Genomic DNA, 6,759 nt, shown 5'->3' on the forward strand with positions numbered 1-6,759 from the left:
GTGTTTAAAAAAAAAAAAAAAAAAAAAAAAAAAAAAAAAATAATGGGAAAATGAGAGAAAATTGTAAATATTGCTTCTAACGACATCAGCGATACAGGCGACAATATCAGTTATGAAAAAAAATTGTATTAATTGGTGAGGTGAGAGGTGAGCTTATAAGGCATATAATATCGCGTAATAATAATAATAATAATAATGATGATGATAATAATAATGATGATAATAATGATGATAATAATAATAATAATAATAATAATAATAACAGGTTTTATAGGTTTGAGACCTTTTCTAAACTCACCAATACGTGTTCTCTGATTATGAATTCTTTAAACTTACTTCCTTCCTTCGCTTGCATTTAGCTTATAATTAGTAACACGATCAGTCGAAAATAGAGCTAAATCAACGCTTGTTTTCTTCGTGCTAATGGATAATCTATTGCAATATTAAAATTAGCACTCAAAATAAGAATTTCTAGGAAGTCGTAAAGTTTAGTAAAATCTTTCATTTATAAAACGTAATATATATTTGATATATATTTGGGTAAGTGAAAATCTTCATCGCCTCTCATAATGTTTAATGTTTAATGTTTAACAACGACCATAAATCCTCGATAAATACGTCAATGTAAATAATCATCTGCAATACAAACGGTATAATTTTAATAATTACTACGCCCATATTTATATTCTCAATATTTATTATAAGCTTCGTGACCAAGCCATCCATGTCCATAAAATCTTGTTTTATTAATCATTTATATTTACGCATTAACGTCAAGATCTTAATATTGATATAGTTTCGATCTGATATAATATTACGATTAAATTAAATTTTTTGAATATTAAATGTATAATGATGAATTATTTTTATGCCTATATTGTTAGCGTATATACTCAACTATTTTATAATATATAAGTTGGATTAAGAGGAAAAATATTTTAACGTTAAGCATGGCATAATTCCAAATTTCTATTCTATTACTACTACAAGTCATTACGACAATAAATTGTTGAATCTTTAATTTTCATTTAAGAATTATTAATTATATTAGTAAGCAAATGTACTTTTAGCCAGCCTATCCTACATTCAAATATTTACTTATTAAAATGAAGATAATATATATATATATATATATATTATATTATTTGTTAGTATATTGTCGAATGAATTTTCAATATTTTCAATAATTTTTCATCATCTAATAAAAAATATATAAAGAATACATATTTTATCGTATGAATATTATTTTGAGTGCTATTCGAAAAATTTCTTTCCATATATTTTGTTGAATTGACATTCTTTGACAGCCTGTGACTAAATTATAATTTCACACATAAAATTTTAGATCGTTTGAAAACTTTACCTCTATCTACCGACCCAATTACGATTAGAAATCTACATAATACGTATTAAAGTGTTTTTTTTTTTTTTTTTTTTTTTTTTTTGGCGACTATGCGTATGCGTATGGAACAAAAATTAATGCGAATGCGAGTGGCGTGAATTGTTTTGATGTTATTACCATTCACATAAATCAAAAATGTTATAAATTGAAAATGGGGCATTCAGTTTTTAGTATATCAATAATTAATTGGTTATTGCTAAATTTTTCTGAAATTATTTAATCGATGATAGGATAACACGATATTTAAAGGAAGAATTATTTTAATAATGGAATTTTTTTTGACGACAAATACAGTAGATAAACTTGTTTGCAAAAGTATTGCCTATTTCACTTAATTATTTCTTCCAATATACTAGAGTCATGTGTTATTTCACAAACTATTTCATATTATAAATAATAATTATTAATTTGAACACATTTTTGTTTAATTTACTTAATTATAAAAATCTCTATCGTTATATTACTTTTTTTCAAAAATAATTTTAACAAGAATTGATTTACTTATTTCACAGAAGAGGAATACTTATTAAATTAATGTTAAAAGTAATTATTGGGCAAAGCTAGTGTAAAATTAATTATAATAGGATAAACAGTGCATTTTCGTCTACGCACTTACCTACTTTTATATTATTAATATAGAGATTAATTTAATATTATTTATTATTAAATTATTATATCTTTCTAATTAATAATTTCAATAAACATAATACGAAATAAGAATTTCTACTATATTGTATATCCATTTTCTTGACAATCTAAATGTATATACATATATATATATATATATATATATATATATATATATATAGCCAAAACCTTTATATATAAAAAGACAAAACTGCACTTCAACAGCTGTAGTTTAAGTATTAACTTTGGCACGCTCTAACAGCTAGAATAGAATAGCCCTTACCTTATCTATTTTAACACAAATCGGATAACTTTTAATGGACAAGTGTTTTTATTCGGTAATAATATATTAATAAAGATAAGATCTTTAATAAAACACAAAAACATCGTGCAAAATGCAGATTAAAATGGAGCTATTAAATGATAAATTTAACTTTTAAAGCAATAATGCTTAAATAGTTGTTGATTAAATGCTTATTATATTGTTGTATTAACAGTATTTTAGAGGTGAAGGGCTGGGGGTGGGATGGTATCAGAAGACATTTATCTAAATGAGAAACGAAATTTCTATAATTTTTTCCTCTTGGAATATTAATTTTTAGTTGTGTCCACTGTACTTTGAGTAAAAATATAATCATCATAAAGTTCGCCACTCTTATTATTACACTCAATACATTTTGTCCCTTCGGATTAACTCTTTATCTTTTCCTTTCAGCTGGATTATACAAACTCTGAGAAATTCTCTCCTCTCGAAGAGTCATTTAAAATCTATTTCATTACAATCTTTTTCCTTTTTTTTATGATGTCAACAAATTATTATAACGCCAAATAGAAGTAAATTTTATCGAATAGATAAAAATCACACTATTATTGGTTATAATAAATATTTGATTGAATAATACATAATTTCGACATTATAATAAATTCAAATTTAATAAAATCATGTTTTAAATTTACTGATAGCTGCCATGTTGATATATTTGTTCATTAATTTTGCTATTATACTCATAGCATAGTATTTGAAATATGTAGTACCAATTAGTGGAAATTTGCTAAGTATACGTAAATTTCATACATACGTGTGTGTTGTGCTTGTACGTGTGTGTGAGTGTGTGTGTGTAATTTGTTTATATTACAAAGTGAAAGAAAGATTACAATTTTTACGTTAGCAAAGAATCAGCGATAATGATTTCAAATATCTCAAGCCCAATGGAACAAAGATTTAATTATAATTTTAATTAATATTCAAACATAGGTCAAGTTATGTTTTACTTTTTAACCAGTTTTCAATCATTTATTATGAGTAATAAGTTTCCTATTATTAGAATGATAGCTTTTTGCCGAATAAATTTATAAAATTTTAAAGAAGAAATTTTCATAAATAACGTGGTAAATTTTTTTATTATTTATTTACCATAAGAAGATGATTATTCATTTATATACATTTAAGATATGAAATTATTAGTATGATTTTAAAATATTGAAATTCTGGTCATTAATTATATAAAATAGAAAACAAAAAAGAATTAAGTTTGACAGATGAGACATCTTGAACGTATAGAATACGCTGCTTATTATTTGTCAATAATAATATATTAATGAGAATATTTAGCATCGCATAATTAGATAGGAGGAAAACTTAATTTTTGTATGGTTATTATTCACTTAGAGAGTTGTATTTAAGCTACGTACTCTGCAACGACAACGCGTGTACTTTTTAGTTATGCGATGAATATATGGAATATCGGACGGATAAATTTGGTGGAGATTTCCCCAACAAAGTCGACAATTTTCAATTCTATCGATATAACTGCTGAATGCCAGTTAATAGCGAGTGAATAATAGCGTATGTAGCCGAAGATGGCACCATGGGAGCTAAAATTGCAGGATCGATGATATTAATTGAGTTAAGTACAAGTGGCGAGATGGTGCTTCAATAACAGTACGTTTAATAAAGGATTGTCGTTGAAAGTCGTTGAAGGCTATTAGAAGGATAATGTGCGTGTGCGCGCGTGTGCGCGCGTGTGCGTGCGTGTCGGGAAACGGTGTGACACGTATAAATTTGCGATCGAAGCGATTCGTTCAAGTCGTTTGCCACGCGATCGACACGCTGTATAAAACTGAAGAATTGAAGATACAAAGAAATGATATTATGATAATCGCTCTCAAATAATATAATAATGCATAGCTTATTTAACGGTGAGAAGATTAAGATGAGCCAACAGATGCGTCGATACTCGGTATCTCGTAAAGCCGCCTAAAGGTTGAGAAATCGAGGGTGGGTGAGCGAGCGGTGTATATGGGGGAGGGGAGGGGAGGGGGGTGGATGATGGATGGATGCTGGGTGGGGGTGGGGTGTGGGGGTGGGGGGAGATTCAGGAGGATCTCGAACGAAGTGGGAGGATTTCGCTGAAAAGTCCTCGAAGCGAAGCATCAGCAAGATATCACCTATACAATTATCGTTGTAAAGTGCGCGGGAGCTTAGTCAGCAAGCGCGCCGTCTAGTCTCGAAAGGCCGTGCGCGCGACTTTACGCGAGCGACCAAACAAGCTGAAAAATAAAAAGTCTCGCGAGCGAGTGCACGAGTGAACGGGGGCGGGCACGGCGATATCAGTCTCGTACGGGGCACGCTGCAACAATCCCCAAAACGCAGACGCGGACGCAGTCGCAGAGTCGCCGACCTCTACCCTCGAGCTCTTCCTCGAGCCCCGCGTCACAGCGGCGTAGCAGCGCAGAGCGGCATCGCGACGCTGGCTGGCGGCAGCACCACCACGGCATCGTGTATCCGCCGCCATCCCTTGGCGCGCCGTGACGAGAGGGAGAGAAGAGAGGACGCAGGACGAGTGGCGTGGGCTCACCAGGCGTGGCTGTTACCTCGGATCGTCGGCCGAGCGTAGACTGAGCGGGGCTTAGCCCAGGACGAGGTGAGTGACTCGACGTCCGCCGTGGCGGCTCTGGCCGCCGAGGACCGGAGGCTGGAAACCAGCCCCGAGCTCGTTCGATTTATGCGCGGAGGTCCTCCGCTCCTGGGCCGCCGACGCCGACGCCGAGAGGCCGATGCCGCTCGACCGATGGATCACACGGACAGCCCGTAGCCCGTGAGTCGCCCGGGGCTTTGGTAGCCGGCCCTGCCCACCCCTCCCCTCGACGGCCCACCACGTACAATCGATTGGGCTGCTCGCGCGCTTAATTGCCCCACGTAGCAATTAACGAGTTACCGCCGAGTGGAGCGAGAGCCCCGTGGAGGAGATTCCGTAAGAGGGACAGAGATACAGTGATACAGAGGGACAAAGAGAGAGAGAGAGAGAGAGAGAGAGAGAGGAAGAGAGGAAGAGAGAGAGAGAGAGAGAGAGAGAGGGAGGGAGGGAGGGAGAGTAGCAGCGTAAGGAAGAGAGAGAAAGAGTGCGAGGGAGCGAGAGAACGAGCGAGCGGGAGAAGAGCAGAAGCTGGAAGACTGGATTATCGAAGAAAACACGCCGTATCGCCTTCTACTTATCGATTACATACAACACAGGATTGTTAATAGAGCGAATTTTTCTCTTTCTTTCGAATTATTTTGACATATGTATGGCCTACATTCAACGAAGGAGCACTACCGTACAAGCATCAAAGGAAGAAGAAGAAGACAGTATTCATTTAGGAAGCTAATGTTCCGTCGGCCTATCCGAGCTTACACGAATCTCGTTTCAATGCTACGTTGTTCAGTAGATGAAATTCGCGTTAATTTTGTTATGTAGATTATTAGTCGGTGCCGCCGCCATCGTCGTCGTCTCCGTCGTTGTCATTATTATTATGATTAATATTATTATTAGTATGGAATTGCAAAGGTGCGAGGAGCAGTTATCGATGTGACGTTACTTTACGTTACGATTTTTTATAAATTTTTATGGTTAACGATTCATATAGATTTTGACTAATGAAATTTATTATGAACATAACATTACAAAGTATTTGTACAAATATATTATATACACCATTATATATTGAAGTATTATTCATGCGCAACGCAAAGCCAAATGTTCTAATATAAGGTGAATTTACGAAAGAAGAGAAGTTGTATGAAACGAAGTATAATATAAATGAAAATTATATATGAGGCTCTAAATCTACATATACGCGCATTTATATATACACACACACACACACACACACACACACACACGCAAAAAAAAATATTCGTCGTTATCTCAATTTCTACTACTACTTCTAAGGTTAGAAAATTGTTGTTTCATGCGTTACATTAAATCGCTGAGATATCTTATAATTACGGTTATATGCAGTAAGTAAAAAAAGAGAGGAACAGAAAAGCTGTAAAGATGTTCAAGTGCTGCGTGTGCCATAAGAAATCGTCGAGGAGAACGAGTCAAGAGGAAGGTGACGACGACTCGGAGAGGGAAATTGACGAGGACGATGACTCTACTTCTAGCCGAGAAGACGACGACGAGGACGAGGAAGAAAGGGTAATCGAAGAGGAGCTCGCTAAGAAATTTAAGTGCCAAATGCCAAACAGTCGGGAGGTCAATGTTACGAGTGAATTGATGAGAGAGACGCTGAAGGAGGAAAACGAAGAGGACGAGGACGCGACGGAAAAGACGACGATTGAAGTTAACGGTGACGTTAAAGTGCCAAAGGAGGAAATTAAGAGCAAGACGGTTGATAGAGAAGCTTTAAAGGAGGATGTCGTTGAAATATTAAATTGCGCTGTGAAAATCGTTCAGGAAATACGCAGA

The sequence above is a fragment of the Ceratosolen solmsi genome, unplaced genomic scaffold (assembly GCF_000503995.2).
Source record: "Ceratosolen solmsi marchali unplaced genomic scaffold, CerSol_1.0 scaffold14, whole genome shotgun sequence".
NCBI lineage: Eukaryota > Metazoa > Arthropoda > Insecta > Hymenoptera > Agaonidae > Ceratosolen > Ceratosolen solmsi.